A 20,353-nucleotide genomic window follows, 5' to 3' on the forward strand; every position below is an offset into this window, starting at 1 on the left:
CATGTAATTTATTCATAGTCATTTTGGGCCCGGGTATCAAAAAATTGTTAACTATTTATTTCATCATGGTTGCCACCATTTTCAAAGCATTAGATGATGTCCTTGGGGTCAACATGTGGTGGGGATGGAATTAAAAGGGAAACATTTTCATCCCCACAAGTATTTGGTTACCCAAGGTTTGTGACAACCTCCTACAACCAATCTGGTTGTGAATCTTGCATTAGCAAGCTTAATCTAATATCAATGTTTGTTGTATGCTCAAGGTTTTATCTCCTATAATAGTCCACTGGCTGGTTCAGGTTTTTTGGTTGGGTATTTTTAGGTGCAATTGTACCTAGTCCCTTCATATTTTGTCCATAACTCCTCAACGAAGTGTTAATTGGTTCATCTAATAAGCCATTGATTTTTAGGAAGTATTCAATAGTGATTTCCTCCCCCTCACTTTACAACTCATCAATATTTGCATCATCTACAGTAGTTGTTTCTTGCAACTCATCTCTTACACTTTCTCTCAATTTTGCCTCTTCTAGGCTTGTTCCAACTAGCCCTTGCCAGTCCTAAACTATTGGGTGATTAAAATACCCTTTTCCTCACTCTAAAATATACTCCAAAACCAACTACACTTGTTTTGTAAAATATCACTCAAAACTGGCTATTTCAGTCTGCCAACTAGGCCTAGTTTGAGGCCATTTACAAAGCAACTCACAATCCCTTGACTGTTGGAACTCCCATGACCCAAAAAAGTCTTAAGACATGACTCAAATGCAAGGATTCTTTTATTTTTTTGGTCTCATGATCAACTTTACAATGGTTTTTACAAAACCCTCCTTTCTAGCCCCTTTACCCTAGGGCTTTCTAGAACTCTTACTTTGCAACGTCTCTAGAACCCCAAAATGGTTCAACCAACTTCAATTTGGTTATATTAGATGACTTCAAACATAAAATGCAACTCTTGTTTGGAGAAAACAATAAATCCACCTTGGGAGCAATCGCATACCCCTTTTTATGCACTCAAATTTTAGGGAAAACTATGCAAATACTTCTTAAATGGTTTTAACACTCAACTTTTCAGATGGAAATGGTTATTATAGACTCAAACCAACAAGAAAAATCCCAAACTTGAGGTTTCTCAACACTCAACAATCAAATTTCAAAACTATTACCAGCACTTACTACTAGGACAATTTCTAGTTTTAATGGTCAAACTCCCAAACCATACAAAGGACCCCCCTCTGTTTTTGCATTTTTAAACACTCTTTTTGGAGACCTACAATAACCTCTCTCACTTTTTGGAGATCACACTCCATTTTCATTTTATGACGCCATCTCGGGTGATATTGAAACTTGCAATGTCGGCTAGTACAAAGTTACCAACTGCCAAATCTCTCTCACCTTTCCTCATGGGATCAAATTGTCTACTCCGTTAGCTCCATGTGGTTGGGTAAACCCTATCCCCGAGCTCATCCTATCCCCTTCAGTGCTCGAACATTCTCAGGCACGCCAATCCAGAATGTCCCCAAGGGTCACTAAATGCCATAGGGCTGCGATCTTTGACAGGGCATATCTTAGAGCTCGTGCAAGGTATGGATGCGATTCTAGTTCCTACAGGACCGTGTTGCGAAGACCTACAATAACCTCTCTCACTTTTTGGAGATCACACTCCATTTTTATTTTACAACGCCATCTCGGGTGATGCTGAAACTTGCAGTGTGGGCTAGTTCAAAGTTTCCAACTACCAAATCTCTCTCACCTTTCGTCGTGGGATCGAACTGTTTGCTCTGTTAGCTCTGGGTGGCCGGGTAAACCCTATCCCCAACCTCGTCCTATCCCCTTCAGTGCTTGAACGTTCTCAGGCACGCCAATCCGAAATGTCCCCAAGGGTCACTAAATGCCATAGGGTTGCGATCTTTGACGAGGCATATCTCGGAGCTCGTGTGAGGTATGGATGGGATTCCAGTTCCTACAGGATCGTGTTGTGGAGACCTACAATAAACTCTCTCGCTTTTTGGAGATCACATTCTGTTTTCATTTTACAACGCCATCTCGGGTGATACTGAAACTTGTAGTGTTGGCTAGTACAAAGTTGCCAACTGCCAAATCTCTCTCATCTTTCATCGTGGGATCAAACTGTCTCCTCCATTAGCTCCGAGTGGCCGGGTAAACCTTATCCCCAACCTCTTCCTGTAACCTTCAGTGCTCGAACGTTCTCAGGCACGCTGAACCAGAATGTCCCTAAGGGTCATTAAATGCCACAGGGTTGCGATCTTTGACGGGGCATATCTCGAAGCTCGTGCGAGGTATGGATGCAATTCCAGTTCCTACAGGACCGTGTTGCGGAGACCTACAATAACCTCTCTCTCACTTTTTGGAGATCACACTCCATTTTTGTTTTACAACGCCATCTCGGGTGATGTTGAAACTTGCAGTGTGGGCTAGTACAAAGTTGCCAACTGCCAAATCTCTCTCACCTTTCGTCGTGGGATCGAACTATCTGATCCGTTAGCTCCGAGTGGTCGAGTAAACTCTATCCCCAACCTCGTCCTATCCCCTTTAGTGCTTGAACGTTCTCAGGAACGCCAATCCGGAATGTCCCCAAGGGTCACTAAATGCCATAGGGTTGCGATCTTTGACGGGGCATATCTTAGAGCTCGTGCGAGGTATGGATGCGATTCCAGTTCCTACAGGACCGTGTTGCGGAGACCTACAATAACCTCTCTCACTTTTTGGAGATCACATTCTGTTTTCATTTTACAACACCATCTCGGGTGATGCTGAAACTTGTAGTGTTGGCCAGTACAAAGTTGCCAACTGCCAAATCTCTCTCATCTTTCGTCATGGGATCAAACTGTCTACTCCATTAGCTCTGGGTGGCCGGGTAAAACCTATCCCCAACCTTGTCTTGTCCCCTTCAATGCTTGAATGTTCTCAGGCACGCCGAACCAGAATGTCCTAAGGGTCACTAAATGCCACAGGGCTGCGATCTTTGACGGGGCATATCTCGAAGCTCGTGCAAGATATGGATGAGATTCCAATTTCTACATGACTGTGTTGTAGAGACCTACAATAACCTCTCTTTCTTTTTGGAGATCACATTCCATTTTCATTCTACAATGCCATCTCGGGTGATGCTGAAACTTGTAGTGTTGGCCAGTACAAAGTTGCCAACTGCCAAATCTCTCTCATCTTTCGTCATGGGATCAAACTGTCTGCTCCATTAGCTCCGGGTGGCCGGGTAAAACCTATCCCCAACCTTGTCTTGTCCCCTTCAATGCTTGAATGTTCTCAGGCACGCCGAACCAGAATGTCCCTAAGGGTCACTAAATGCCACAGGGTTGTGATCTTTGACGGGGCATATCTCGGAGCTCGTGCAAGATATGGATGAGATTCCAATTCCTATAGGACTGTGTTGCAAAGACCTACAATAACCTCTCTCGCTTTTTGGAGATCACATTCCGTTTTCATTCTACAATGCCATCTCAGGTGATGCTGAAACTTGTAGTGTTGGCCAGTACAAAGTTGCCAACTGCCAAATCTCTCTCATCTTTCGTCGTGGGATCAAATTGTCTGCTCCATTAGCTCCGAGTGGCTAAGTAAACCTTATCCCCAACCTCTTCCTGTCCCCTTGAGTGCTCGAACGTTCTCAGGCACACTGAACCAGAATGTCCCTAAGGGTCACTAAATGCCACAGGGCTGCGATCTTTGATGGGGCATATCTCGGAGCTCGTGCGAGGTATGGATGTGATTCCAGTTCCTACAGGACCATGTTGCGGAGACCTACAATAACCTCTCTCACTTTTTGGAGATCACACTTCATTTTTGTTTTACAATTCCATCCCGGGTGATGCTGAAACTTGCAGTGTGGGCCAGTACAAAGTTGCCAACTGCCAAATCTCTCTCACCTTTCGTCGTGGGATCGAACTGTCTGCTTCGTTAGCTCTGAGTGGCCGATTAAACACTATCCCCAACCTCATCCTATCCCCTTTAGTGCTCGAACGTTCTTAGGCACGCCAATCCGAAATGTCCCCAAGGGTCACTAAATGCCATAGGGCTGCAATCTTTGACGGGGCATATCTTGGAGCTTGTGCGAGGTATGGATGCGATTCTAGTTCCTACAGGACCGTGTTGCGGAGACCTACAATAACCTCTCTCGCTTTTTGGAGATCACATTTTGTTTTCATTTTACAACACCATCTCGGGTGATGCTGAAACTTGTAGTGTTGGCCAGTACAAAGTTGCCAACTGCCAAATCTCTCTCATCTTTCGTCATGGGATCAAACTGTCTGCTCCATTAGCTTCGGGTGGCTGGGTAAAACCTATCCCCAACCTTGTCTTGTCCCCTTCAATGCTTGAATGTTCTCAGGCACGCCGAACCAGAATGTCCCTAAGGGTCACTAAATACCACAGGGTTGCGATCTTTGACGGGGCATATCTCGGAGCTCGTGCAAGATATGGATGAGATTCCAATTCCTACAGGACTGTGTTGCAGAGACCTACAATAACCTCTCTCGCTTTTTGGAGATCACATTCCGTTTTCATTCTACAATGCCATCTCGGGTGATGCTGAAACTTGTAGTGTTGGCCAGTACAAAGTTGCCAACTGCCAAATCTCTCTCATCTTTCGTCCTGGGATCAAACTGTCTGCTCCATTAGCTCCGAGTGGCTGAGTAAACCTTATCCCCAACCTCTTCCTGTCCCCTTTAGTGCTCGAACGTTCTCACGCACGCTGAACTAGAATGTCCCTAAGGGTCACTAAATGCCACAGGGCTGCGATCTTTGACAAGGCATATCTCGGAGCTCGTGCGAGGTATGGATGCGATTCCAATTCCTACAGGACCATGTTGTGGAGACCTACAATAACCTCTCTCACTTTTTGGAGATCACACTTCATTTTTGTTTTACAATGCCATCTCGGGTGATGCTAAAACTTGCAGTGTGGGCCAGTACAAAGTTGCCAACTGCCAAATCTCTCTCACCTTTCGTCGTGGGATCGAACTGTTTGCTCTGTTAGCTCCGAGTGGCTGGGTAAACCCTATCCCCAACCTCATCCTATCACCTTTAGTGCTCGAACGTTCTCAGGCACGCCAATCCAGAATGTCCCCAAGGGTCACTAAATGCCATAGGGCTGCAATCTTTGACAGGGCATATCTCGAAGCTTGTGCGAGGTATGGATGCAATTCTAGTTCCTACAGGACCGTGTTGCAGAGACCTACAATAACCTCTCTCTCTTTTTGGAGATCACATTCTGTTTTCATTTTACAACACCATCTTGGGTGATGCTGAAACTTGTAGTGTTGGCCAGTACAAAGTTGCCAACTCCCAAATCTCTCTCATCTTTCATCGTGGGATCAAACTGTCTGCTCCATTAGCTCCAGGTGGCCGGGTAAACCCTATCCCCAACCTTGTCTTGTCCCCTTCATTGCTTGAATGTTCTCAGGCACGCCGAACCAGAATGTCCCTAAGGGTCACTAAATGCCATAGGGCTGCAATCTTTGACGGGGCATATCTCGGAGCTCATGCAAGATATGGATGAGATTCCAATTCCTACAGGACTATGTTGCAGAGAGCTACAATAACCTCTCTCACTTTTTGGAGATCACATTCTGTTTTCATTCTACAATGCCATCTCGGGTGATGCTGAAACTTGTAGTGTTGGCCAGTACAAAGTTGCCAACTACCAAATCTCTCTCATCTTTCATCATGGGATCAAACTGTCTACTCCATTAGCTCTGGGTGGCCGGGTAAACCCTATCCCCAACCTCTTCCTGTCCCCTTCAGTGCTCGAACGTTCTCAGGAACGCTAAACTTGAATGTCCCTAAGGGTCACTAAATGCCACAGGGCTGCAATCTTTGACGGGGCATATCTATGGGCTGTCAATACTTTGACTATACTTTAAGTCAACGATTATCAATATGTAAAAAAATGGAACTCGTTGTATTTTGAAGTACTAAGAAGATGGCCTTGCCCTTCCCCAGGAGTTTCAGAAATGGGAGACATTAGGTAAGAGAGTGAAAATGTTACTATCACTTCAACGCACATGACGCAATTGGAAATGCAAATTTTGATGGTAATCATTTTGTGATAAGGGAGAGACTAGGGATGATCATTGTTACTATCTCTTTAGTAGTGGAATTTTTTTCTCTCTTGAATTTGGTGGTGGGGGATCAGTGGTAAGACTCCTTGGATATTCCTTCTTATGATGTAAGTGACAAGTGTTGCTCTTTGAAAACACTTGTACAATCTTTTTTAAATTATTAGATAAAAACAGAGAATTGTAAGTATTAAACATGATTAGCCTTTAGTTCCTAGAAGATCTTTATTTCCCCATCAATGCATTTAGAAAGTTAAGTTTGAAGAAGATCATAAATAGAAAAAATTAGAGAAGCGATTCAAACATTTATATTGATTGGAAACATGTAAGTCTTGAGTTTCCTCTACCTTTTAAAGAAAGTTCCTTAGCTAGCAGACCTAATTCCACATTCCATAAGACTGTCATTGTGCTAAAGATTTAGGAAACCAACTGCTCTAAGATAAAGCTTCCCGATCAATAATAATCTAGCCTATTGAGGTACATAATACTTCTCAATTAAACTTGTGTTAATTCAGTATTAATTTTGTAATTAACTACAATTTCAGTATCTGTGTACAGGGGGTGACTGAGAAAACTATTTGAGGTCCAATTTGAAAATATATTTGTAAGGATCTCGACCAAGGTTCACAACTTCGATGATTAATACATTCATTCAGGCCAGAACCTCACTACAAAAAAATAATATATAAAAAAGGTAGTGAATAACGTCATGTCTAGACCCAAATCAACCAATGAAAGTCAAATTAGCATAATGTGGAACAACAATATATGCATTGAGTGGGTTGTCATAAAAAAACTTCATAATAAAATTCATGTCTAGAATTAAAAGACCTTAAAGAACATTTATGCTTGTAACACAAATGGCCATTCAAAACTAAATATGATTACAATATGTGAAATAGCAATACAAGAACTTGTAATGCTCTTGTGAACATCGTGTTAATTCTTGTAAGAATCCCTAAGATGCTTGTTATACTCAAAATTTTGTTGAAATTGAATTAATTTTTATCTGGTCGGTTAATTGGCTTAGGGTGATATATGCTTCTTGGATGGAATAATGAGTTCATGATTAACTCTGTATTAAGATTCATAGCATCTTCTAGTTATTTGCAAAGGAAATTTATAAATTACTTGCTAATGTCATATGGCTTGCTTGAGAAAGATGTTTGTGTTCTTATTGATGGGTACTAATGACTATCCACATTTAGTTCTTTAATATCCTATTTGACAAGCTTTCCATAGACATTTCTTTGCCATACTAAGTATTTTTGAAAACATATTTGAGTAGGACTATAGTAGATACTACCAGAAACAGCTTCTTTGCAGTTTTTGAGAAATACTAATAAAGAAAAAAAGAACATCTACTAGTTGGTAGACATAATGGCAACTCTCTAGCAATTGAATTTAATTTCATACATGTACATATCTAATTTAATGTCATACACGAACATATCTAATTTAACGTCATACATGAACAAACATATAATATAAAATGATAACCAATAATGTCATATACATTAACAAACACATAATATATTATGATAACCAATAATGTCGTATATGAACAAACATATCATATATTAACCAATAATGTCATACATCAAATATGTCATACATCAAATATAGAATGTCATAGGTACATCAAATGTGTATCGAATATGTCTCTCAGATGCCTATATATATACATGGGGAAGGAAACAAGTCTCTCTCTCTCTCTCTCTCTCTCTCTCTCTCTCTCTCTCTATATATATATATATATATATATATATATATATATATATATATATATATATATATATATATGTATCAAATATCTCAACTACATCTTTTCCTTCCCATGAGGGGAAGGAAACAAGTCTATCGACGTCCTCTGCCGTCATGTGGAGGGAGACAGTGGAGATGACGGGGCCTTCCTGACACACTCACTTGACCTCTTGTTGAGGCTCTTCTCCAAGTCCAACTAGTACAAAGAAAGTAGATATGAATCAATATTTATTATACGTTGAAATCAAATATATGTACTCACAAAATCAATTATTTTCTTACCGCCAACAAATAGTCACTCTGTAAGTCCACCTCAAATGCTCGTGGATGATCAGGCGTGACAAGACCCTACAACAATTCAATAAATATAATCACTTATAAATAACATTAGAAATTTTGAGATTAACTATTATAAACAACAACTAAAACGAAGAAAATTCTTTCATACCTCCATCAGTGGCTGTGAGCTAGCCACAGCTGCGGCCACTCCACTATCAATAGACTGTCGCAGATGAGGACGTGTGTCCGACATCATGAGCTGCACGTCATACAATACATGTTATATCTAACATGAAACATGGAATAAATATAATCAAATGAATTAAATTAACATGAAACAACTGTACCTGTGTGAAGCTCGTATGATGTCTCTGCTCTGCGTCTGTGGTAAAGGTTGAGGGTCCTGTGGAGAACTGATGCACATGCATATTTTTTTTGGTCAATCCTGAATATGATTACGTAATAAATATATGTATTAATTAAAATGATTAAATTGATACATACCTCAGGACTCGTCGAAGGGACAAAAAATGGGCCTGGAGGATCACTGCTAGGCCCAGGAACACTTTGACCCTAAATTTTGAACAATGTCAATAAATCCTAATTAATTAATCATTCACTATACGTATGAAATGTGATCAAATTAGTAATTTACCTGTGTGTCAATGCCAAATGTCCGTTTCAGGAACTGATTGGTGACAAGCCCATCATCTGCACCATCTCCGACATGAGTGCCAAATGTGCATAGGGATCCACATGAAGTGCACATGTGACCATGACGTATAGAAGGCTCCCCCTCAACTAATGGGCTCGTGGAATGGATGAGGGTCTGTTTCAAAGCATTAATGGTCCCTAGAGTGCTGGCCTCTACATGTTCCTTCACAACTGAAGGAATAATCACATGCTCACGCTGTGGATGGACCACGGGTTCCCTAACTACATTAGGGTCACGACGTGCTCTGGGCCTCTCAAATGATGACCCCCCACCTCTACCCTGGGAGTCTAACATATCAAAATAATTGGGGATCTCCCCAAGGACAAACTCACAATATAATTTCTTCAAAAAATACATGGGGACTTCGTGATTGTTGTAAGGAGGGGCATCAAAAACCATCCACCATCTATCCCAAAAATTATTTCTAATAGCATCATGTATGCACCAATGGATGGGGAATCGTTTAGTACCCTCTCTAACAGTATTTTGCTCACCGGGTTTTCTAAATAATGCACATATACTACCTTTTGGTATTTCCTTTTTTTTAACATCTTCATATGACAATTTATTTGCATAAAATCTTTTTTGTTCATCCCTCTTAGCCCGCCAAATATCTAGCTGACCACTAACTGAGGCTATCTGAGTGTTAATGGATTCGAGGGATGATGCCAATTGAGCTCTCATTGGATTGGTTTGTCCGGATTCTTTCAACCGAGCAATGATTCCTTCTAATTCAGTTTTGCCTCTCTCTATTTCATTTCTTAGATTTTCTTGTGTGCCTGGTGGAGGTTTTGCAATTGGTTTGGGTTGTGGAATTTGTTCTTCTTCTTGAGGAGGGTTTTGGTTTTGGGGTTCTTGAGGGTTTTGATGTTCTTGTGGATTTTCTGGTTGATTATGAACATTTCCTGATAAAAAATCAATTGAAATTCAAATAAATAAATAAATCTAAATGAAATTTGTAAAAACCCTACAAAAGAATATAAAAAACTTACAAAACAATATGAAAAATATATCAAACAATGCAAAGTTAGGTTTATATCACTTACGGCGTCGTCGTGGGTGCGCTTGTGGTCTTGGATTTCGTCGACGAGGAGGCATTTTGGCAAATGGTGGTGCAAATGTTGAGTCTTCAACTCGCGTACGCGCTGCTCGCTGTAGGAGTAAAAGAAAATGGTAATGAAAATGATGGGCTGCGGGTTTGCAGCCCATCATACATACTTTTTATTTTTTAGAAAGCGTGTACGCGCTATAGCGCGTACGCACTATAGCGCGCACGCGCTATGGCTTGGGTTGCCCAAGCCATAGTGCGTGCGCGCTATAGTGCATGCGCGCTATAGCACGTACGCACTGTTTAAAATAGGGAAAAAAAATTTCATTGTCACCTTTTTGGCAACACAACTCGGTGCATATGCCCTAACATTTTTCAACTTCATAACATTGTTTGATTATGGAGAAAAACCTCTTTGCTCATTCTTGATTAGGTTCAATTTGAACAAACTTGCTCTTCTAAGTTCCTCAAATTTTCCTTCTTGCAAAATAAAGTAAATAACATAAGAAAATTTGAAGAATAGAAAGAAGATTATTTGTTTCCCTTCTAGAGTGAATAAACTTGGAAATTTAGTAAAGAATTCTCTCTCTAGAAAGAGATTTTCTCTCTTCTAAAGAAATCCATGCCCCCTTCTTTGATTTTTCAAGCTCATTTGAGAATTAATCTTTTACAAATCTCACAACCACTTTGTTTGACTTTTTCAACATAATGCAAGTTTCCCTCTCTAGAAATATTTTTCTCTCAAAAAGTTTCTCTCTTGAAAATTCTCGCACTTCCTCTTTGAAAACTTCCACCTCTTCACAAATTCTATAAAATCCTTTTCTCTATTCTTGGATCTTCAATTCTTCAAAGTGAGAATAGAACGAAGATCCATCTCATGCAAATTCCAACTCTTGAAGCTATTAAACCATGTTGCCATTTTGCAAGAGATTCTCTTACTAAACTGCCATTTGTCTTCAAATTTCCAATATTCCCCAAAAGATACTATTATGAGCATTTATTTTCATCATTAACTTTTTCCCATAGGTGCACTTGAACAAGCTGGAATCTAAATAAAATTTCAACTATTTTTTCCAAAACTTGATTTATTAAATATTAAATATTAAATTCTAATATTTAATTATTTAAAAAAAATTTCAAAATCCATTGTCAACATTTTTTACATTTATTAATTAAATATCAATCGTCAAATTTAATATTAATTAATTTCCATGTAATTCCAAATATCAATTATTCTCCACTATATTTTTGGATTCAAACCTTTTTATACACTTGATTAAATCCATCTTGCCATTTCTTCCTTAGTTGTGAAATGATTAATTTTCCATATTTAATTTAATCACGCCTTCAGCACATTGATCGTAGGTGGACTCAATAAACAATTAAAATATTTTTTCCTTGTAATTCGAACCTTTTAATTTCTCCTCACTTTTTGACATGGGCATAAAACTTATTATTTAAAGTGCCCTATAAGACCAAATCTTGGTGTCTTAATTAAATTAATTACGTCGATAGGCGTATCTACAATGAGAGATGTGGAAGATGGATTATAGTCTTCCCATGTCCATCAAAACGATATTTATTACACCGATTCACAACCGGATTCAAGGCATGAGATATCATTTTGATTGTAATTTGAATGAAAGCAATATTTTATTACGCCGATTCATAGTCGGATTCTAGGCATGAGATATGATTTTGATTGTTTATTGAATGAAAACAATATTTATTACCCAGTTTATTATGCCCATTCACAGCTAGATTCAAGGCATGATATATCACATTCGTTTATTACACAACTCATTAGATTCATATATACACCATTATATTCATATATGTTCACAGCCGTTATAAATTATATCGGCGTAATAAATTGTTCAATGAGTTAGAGATTACGTCGATATAAATTGTAATAAATCATTAGAGATTACATCGATAAAATTGTTCAACTAATTAGATTCATATCTGTTCAACTCATTAGAGATTACGCCTATTCACAACATTGGATATAAAATTCTATTTCTGGTAACAAAAATCCTAGAAAATTAAACATTTTTCTATCAACATCATTGACTGGATGGGAATTCCAGAGGTGTTTATGCTGAGGACACCTACCGCTGGAAGCTAAATTACAAGATTTCAGTCAAGCTAACAAATTCTATATTCACCTTTAGCAAAACCCGTAGGTGACTATTTGAAATTTTCAAAAAAACCTTTATCCCATTTTAATAATGAGAATTCAAATTTACATATTTGTTACATTAGTTCAATGATAAATACCATAGTTATTCAGTGACAGATACTTATCGATGACAACTGTAGTTTGACAATAAATATCAATTATAGTTTGACAGTTTCTAATGATCACTTCAGGCTGACAACTATAGTTCTCCTTTTTAACCCTTCATAGACTTGTAGTTTGTCATCAATATTCAACTAAACTATAAATCAAAATTAAATACTTGTGGCTAACAAGCCTAGCTCTCTATTTTAACCCTTCAACTACTTGCAATGTGTCATCATTTTTCCACAAATTTGGATACATTGTTACTGAAAAAATCTTATAAATGGTAAATCTACCATTAGCTCCTCACACACAATAGCTTCACAGAAATCAAGCACATAGGTTAGTGAATTTATTGCTTCTCTTTAATATTCTGAATAAATTTTGTTAAAATGTATCATTTTACAGTAGTTTTTTTCAACAATCAAATTATTTGTTTACATGCACAAGATCACAATATCTTCAGGACTAATACTATATTGTTCTATTTCAAATTATAGGTATCTACTATATTGCTCATACAATGCATTTGACTACTTTAAAGGTCATCATCTAGGTACTTTATATTGAATCTCTTTCTTCAATAATATTTTCAGTTATTATTATAATAAATAAATTTCTTGCATTGTACTATATTTCTGTGTCATTATATAGAGATTTAAATTCTGAAGTTGATAGTTTACATGATATAAATTTCAATTATATTCATAGGGTAGATATACAGTGGACTTGTGCTGCAATGAAAACAACAATGTTATACAAATATCAGATACAAAAGACACCATAAATGGACCACCTCCATCAAGTCCTACGATTTTCATAGGTTCAAATGGGTACATAGAAAAACCCAGTGAAAATGTCATGAAAAACATGTTTGGCCATTTCACAGAGATGGTAATTGATATTGAGAACCTAGTAAAGCATATACATGATGTTGATGAGATAGATGTCAATGTATCAACATAAATGACATCCTTCATCAGAAAAGTAGCTTGCAAAATAAGAAGCATTGAAGTATTTGTCAAAGAGATGTATTTTGATAAGCATTATGATTTAGGAAATGGTAAAATGTTATATGATGATTTCTTAAATTTCTTGAAAAAGTAGATATTGTAATAAGGTTCTTTGTGATCGTGTAGTTACAAAAATCACAACTAAATAAATTGTTCAACTCTCAAATTTTATGCAATGATTTCTTACATTGCTTGAACAAGTGGATATTAACACCAAGGCTTCTTTGGATTCATGTACTTGCAAAAACTACCTATAAATAAATTGTTGGTAATGTTTGTCACACCAGATCAATGTAAATGTACTTTTTATATTCTTATTCATTTTTTCTGTATCAGTATTACTTAATCAATTAAAAACTAAATGTGTCTTTCATAAGTAAGCATCTATTCTACAAATACAAACACATATTGAAACAAATAGATGAATTACTTAGTCATGAATTATATAGAAATACATATTTAATCATATTTTTATCAACCGCATTAAAATAAACTTTATTTTTTGTTATTATATTTTGTCAATATCAGCTATGGGACGTCTGAAATGAAATTTTGAATCAGAAGACCAATGTAGACTATATATAAGAGAATACCAAAGGGAGTATCATAGAAACTATTGTAGACAAAGAAGAGAACAACAAATAGACTCTCAGATAGAAGAGCAATAAAGAAAGTGCAATCAAGTTGATAGAGAACAATATCCTAAAAAAAGAAAAATTCAAGTGTAAATCATTTTGAAGTTGACAATAGTGAGGATACAATTCTACAGAGAAATGATCATCAAATGACACCTGCACAAACCTCTAATTCTTAAGGTCAAAAAAGACAAGAGGATCATGCCGAAACAAATGAGACTGCCCATCCTCACTTTAATGGAACTATTCAGTTCAATGATGAACATGAAAATTCAGTGTCAATAGATTGTGTTCCATAAACACATCAATAGGGAGATTCATTATAGATGAATTCAGGTGTTTAGTGTAGTGTCGATAATGTACGCAATTGTAATGGTTCGGTTCAATTTGATTTCAAAAGATTTCAAATGCAATTTAGATCTCAACTAGATAGTTTTAGAACCCCAAAGATGCGTTATGTCTGTCAAGAATCGTATATTGGAATCAAAGTATCCCAAAGTTTTGAAGGTCCTAAATGCAATAGATGTAGACAAGAAAGAGGAATTCATAGATTTTCATGTTCAAACAATATGGATCCTAGGCCATAAGCGGCGATCTTATCAAAATTGACACAAGTAGAGGAAATGTTGATTGCACGTATAAGCCCAATATTGCAAGTGACCCATGCAATAGGTGGTCAATATAAATACAAAGGTCACCCCATAAGTTTTCCTCAAAATATACAATAGGCTTCAAAAATATTGCCACACACAATACAAAATTTGCCCATTATTATTGTTAGAAAAAAGAATCAGCGTGGCACATATTATAATTTCACTGTCAATAGAGATCATGTTTACAAAGCACTAAAATACAAAATAGAGCATGACAAATTTTATTCAAATGTTATTATTGATGATAATGCTCTCAAATACCTACCAACAAACACAAATGAAAATGTATTTAGTAGATTAACTACTATCAAATGGAATTTGACTCAGATACCAATGAAGTCACATATGTCAGTCCTTTATTAGAGATTGATGAAGGTAATACAATAGAGCACACTACATCAATGGCTTCAAAACCACCAAATTCCCAAAGAGAAATGGAATTAATTCAAATGTGGGTTAATAACCCTGATGCAAAACCAAAAAAATTGATTGATTGGCCTGGTATTGGTGTTTCTCCTATCAATGAGTATGTAACATCAGGTTTACTAGACATGGCATTTCCTACACTATTCCCTGATGGAAGATGTAATTGGTTAGAACCACGAATGAGGCATGTGCATCTACATGAATTTGTTAAGCATTTATTACGATATAGGGATCATAGGTTTGGCAAACATCCATGATTTAGATATTTTATGATGAACATGATAATGAGACACTAGGCACAAAATTCATCTGCAGTGTTTGTGAAAAGAATATCCAAGACATGCCCATTACTATCAATGAGCTATGTGAGCATATGGAACTAATGCCACAATCTCATTTAGCTGATAAGTTGATGCAATTTGGAACAATGTTAAGGGGAACACGGTCATACTAGACTAAATGTTGTGCAGAATTGACAGACATGCTTCACCAATTTGGCACTCCGACAATATTTTTCACCTTAAGTGCAACAGATATGCAATGGCCTAATCTACATGCTCTCATGCTTGGAACATGCCCAACCAATATGCGAGAAGCTCAAAATTGGAGAAAACAAAATGTTATCAACTATCCTCATATAGTTGCACATTACATGCATTTAAGACACAGTATTCAGAAAAGAAATTCTAGAAAATGGAATGGATGTTAAAGATTTTTGGTGTAGGTATGAATGGCAACATAGAGGTTCTCCACATGTGCATGGATTTTTATGGATCAACGGTGCTCCCAATATGGACATTATTGATTGGTCAAATGAGGAGGAATGGAGAATAGTTGGGCAATATTTTCATCGCATTATTCATGCATGGAATCCTAGAGAAGATCCACATCAAAGAAATATACAGGTGTTTTCAAATTGTTTTTCTGTAAAATATATTGTTATTATATTATATATTGTTTTAAAACTATATTTATATAATAAACATATGTTGAATATGTTTATTTTCTTGTAGGCATTCCCAAATTTTGGTGAACATCCATGTCTCAAAAATACAACACAACTTTCCAATATGGATATTGATAATGACTATGAATAAATACTAAACTGTGTTGAGCATCACACAATTTGTAGAGAGGGTGCATGTCTATGCAAAAAACAAGGAAAGATGGTTTGCAGCTAACTATTATAGTTATTAATATTTTTTATTGTAAAACATATTATTTATTTAATTAAATAATTTTTCATTCACCTTCTTGTAATGTTTTCAGATATAATGTTCCTTGGCCATTGAATCTTACTGGATCTAAACTATATGAAGACATAAGAATAGGGGGAAAAAATTTGAGCCAGCAAGAAATGATGATAGAATTAACTCACATAATCGTCACATATTGCAATTAAATCTTGAATTTTGAGATGCATTAAGAGACAGTTCATTGATTACTAGGTTCAAATTTTTGGAGTATGCACCGCCCTCTATGTAATTGGAAACATTATTGCAAGTAGGACATCGGTATTCACATATGGCTGAAGGGGAAAAAAATCATTAAAAAGACTAAAATAAGAAACATTTTGCTTCCACCTCCAAGTTGGGAAAAGAAGATGTGAACCTTATATAATAGAAGAATTTCAACTTATAAGCTATGAAATAATAGATGTCTTTGGTATATCTATTAATTTTTGTTTCCACATTGTAGAACAAGAACAAGATAGACATAATGGAACCTGAAAACATGGGAACAAAATAATTGAGCAATGGGCTTTACAAAAGATTCCACATTTATGGGCAAGATAATTGACCTTGACTAATGATTGGCGGGCAGTAAATCTTGCTAAAGGTCGCCTTGGAGCACTCATTTTTCAATGGCAGTAAGACTTTGTGCACTAGAATGGGCCCATTTTGGTGCTGCGTAAACGTCGCCTTCTCTTACGCAGTCTTTTTATAGCTTGTCTTGAATAACTCCTTTTTTTTGGACTTATCGCAACTCAAATTTTGTGTAGAACAAGTTGTTCAGTAGAATTGTCCGAAGTTGCAATTCGATAGTGAAAGCTTACCTGCGAATTCGGACTTATTTGCAGCGTTTGTCACGAATGGCTTGGATTTCCTTACTCGTGGCTCTAGAGAGAATGAATTTTAGACGTCAACACAATGGAATGCAATTTTACAGAATTGTAATGAATGAATGAAACGTCTACAAGACCAGCAGCATCAAGACCAGCAGCATCGAGGGTTCGAATATTGTTTTTAAGACAATTTCAAGATTTTTTTATGATGTCAATTCACTTGTTGTAAATCTAATCAATTATAATAATAAACTATCAAAATGTTGATAAAACATGGCTTCATGGTTACAGACTAGGGGCTAAATTTCATGACTATATTTTTTGAATCTTATTCGATTTAGAAGAAACATGTATAACATGAAGGGGGATATTTTCCCTGGTATTTTAGAATTACAAATGTAGTATTGCAGTTGAATGAAGATCATGTTTGTGATATATGTATTTTTAGACAAGCGTGTTTTTATTGTAACCATTGAATGGTTTTGAGGGGTAGGGAATTGTTACGCATGTGTTATGATTTATCAATAATAGAATAAATATTGAAATATTTTATCTTCTTTTTAGACAAGCATGTTTTTATTGGAACCATTGAAGGGTTTTGAGGGGTAGGGAATTGTTATGCATGTGTTATGATTTATTAATAATAGAATAAATATTGAAATATTGTATCTTCTTTTGGTCAAGATCTTATTTATGTTGAAGTTGCAAAGATTATACAATTGGTCGTAAGGATTTTTTTGTTTGTTATTTACTATGGATAAGCTTAATAGCTTACATGATGAGTTATTATCACAAGGAGCCTTATGCTATGTTACTCAATTTAGCTCTAAACAATATTAGCTATAGGAGTTTTCAAGTGATATTGCAATAAGAGTACTTTTTTTGGTTTTCATGAATATGCAAAAAGTAAAGAGAGAAGGGTTACTCCTAAGAATTTAAAAGATGAAAATTGTTATGATGAAGTCTACCAAACTTTGTTTCATTAAATTAAACTATGCAACATTTGGTATAGTCTTCAAGGGGTATGCAAAGCATTTTTATATCTTGATAAATACTATAATAACAAACAATATGTATGAAAGATATAACTAAAGTATCCACATAAGGGTTCAAAACCAAACTTACATTGCTTAAGAATCACTTGAGAACAAAAAGTATGAGAAAAGTGACTTCACAACAATTATATCAATTAGATTCATCTAAGTACTTCAAAGCAAATGCTATAAACTAAATGAGGGAACAAAGAGAATGTGCAAACACCATGATACATCAACATATCACCAAATTTCAAAGGCAACTTTATTATCTCAGTAGCTCATAGCAATAATCTCCAAATTTCATCCTTTACAAATGAGAAATGAGGCCTTTATATAGATTCTTGATTATAATGACTATCCTTGACTGAAACAAAATTAATGGCCCAAATTGTGCCACCTCAGCCCTAATTAGGGTTAGGGAAAAGGAGGAGAGTAAAATTAATGCATGGGTTCACATGTACCAATTAAGGGAAAAATACTTCCTTAATGGGGGTGATAAAATGTCTACTATGCTAGCCCATTCAGTAGTAGAGTGGGGCAACATGAATTCCCAGTATGAATTAAATGGTCCATCACCAAGAATAACTCACATTTGATTCTATTCCTTGAATGTTCATAATTTGGGTGACATTGTCTCCATCTCATCCACGCTGACACTTGGTGCTTATTCTTGCCAAAACTCAAAAATAATCATTTCTCATCCACAACTACTCAAACTATTCTCCCAACTTGGATTGAGTCTTGGGTTGTGTGCATAACATTGAAGAATATTAAAAAGTTCTCAAGTAATCCTTTGCGAAGAAATATTACAAAAAAAACCCCTCTAGTTTTCTTCTAAGATTGTATACAATTATATCATTCTCAATCAATCTTAGTGTTCATAAGACTACAACTGCATGGATATTCCTTATTAAATATTCTTAACAACCTTTCTCAATCCAAAAAATATCTCATTCAATCTCTCAAATCTATGCTTTTCCATTATTATTGCATTGTACGTACCATTGATAAAAATTATACACTTCTTCCCTTATCACTCCATCATCAATCAATGTCTATTTGAGAGTTTCCACTAAAACTTATAGGGGTGAGATTGCTTCATCTTGATAAATATGCTCATCCTCACATGATTCGTCTATGCATTGTACCCTAGAAAGGATGGCCAATACCCTTTCGTATATCTATACCAAGCCTTCAACATATTTGTTTGGCTCAGTATGGATGATTTCCATCTAAGCTTATACACTTTGAGAAATCTATGTGATTCTCTCAACACCTTCCATCAACTTGCTTGGAAGACCTATAGATGAAACAAATTAAGACATGGCCTTCTTCCTTTACTAGATGGAATAAGTTGTTTACATATTCACATAAAGCCCTATTCTTTCTTTTCACCTTTTCATATTTTCCTTCTAACCATCTTCTCCTTCAATGCATGGACATCCTTCAAATTCTTCAATGACTTGCTCCTTGGAGGCATGTCCTAGATCCATTTATATCACATTGTAGTCATTTGCAACAATCTAGTCATTTTTTTAAATCATAGGTACTGCAATCTATAAAGTCCTAGATCTAGGTTCACCCTTGAGGATTCTTACAATCTATTTTGCTTTGTCTTTTTATTCTAGCTTATTGTCCTTAGTTCAAAATTTCTAATAATTTAAATCCTAGCTAGTTTCTTTCTCACGTCTTCTCTACAACCTTTTCCTTAAACCAATCTAGACTAACAACACATCAATTGTTAACTGACAATTGTTCTTAATCCTGTACCACTCTTTCACCAATTTCTTCCTTCGTGATAATATGTTTTGATGTTGCATCAAAACCTTTACTTTTGTAGTAGGAATTTCCACCCATTTATGTTGCAGGAACTTCTATCTCCATCATCTCCTATTCTAATATGGTCCCAAGACTTTCCTCTGTGAAAACTTCTCTCCCTATCTCTTCTTTGGAAAAAATTGTAATAAGCATGGATGTTTTCTCTATCTTGCACCAGCCTGGTACATGATTTTCTTGAGGCACCCTTCTCTTGTTGGTTTAAATTTCTCTCATTATGAAAGGGTCAACCTCCATAAGCTTGGACTTTACTAGACAATGAATGAATAGCTACTAATCTTTGTCTCTTTTACTGAGGTTCTTCACCATGAGGGTCATACATACTTCTTGGCTATACCTCTCAAGCAATAGACTTCCCTTTATCTTGTTCAATATTCTTTAATGTAATTTCTCCTTCTTTGACTCTCACTCCTAATGATTTGGTCTATCATCCCACAATGGCTGATGTCCCACCAATTTATAAGTCACACTATCCTTTGAAACCCTCATTTTTCTAATTTGATTCTAAA

The sequence above is a fragment of the Cupressus sempervirens genome, chromosome 4, assembly GCF_028749045.1.
Source record: "Cupressus sempervirens isolate cs-2001-9-10 chromosome 4, ASM2874904v1, whole genome shotgun sequence".
NCBI classification, from domain to species: Eukaryota; Viridiplantae; Streptophyta; class Pinopsida; order Cupressales; family Cupressaceae; genus Cupressus; species Cupressus sempervirens.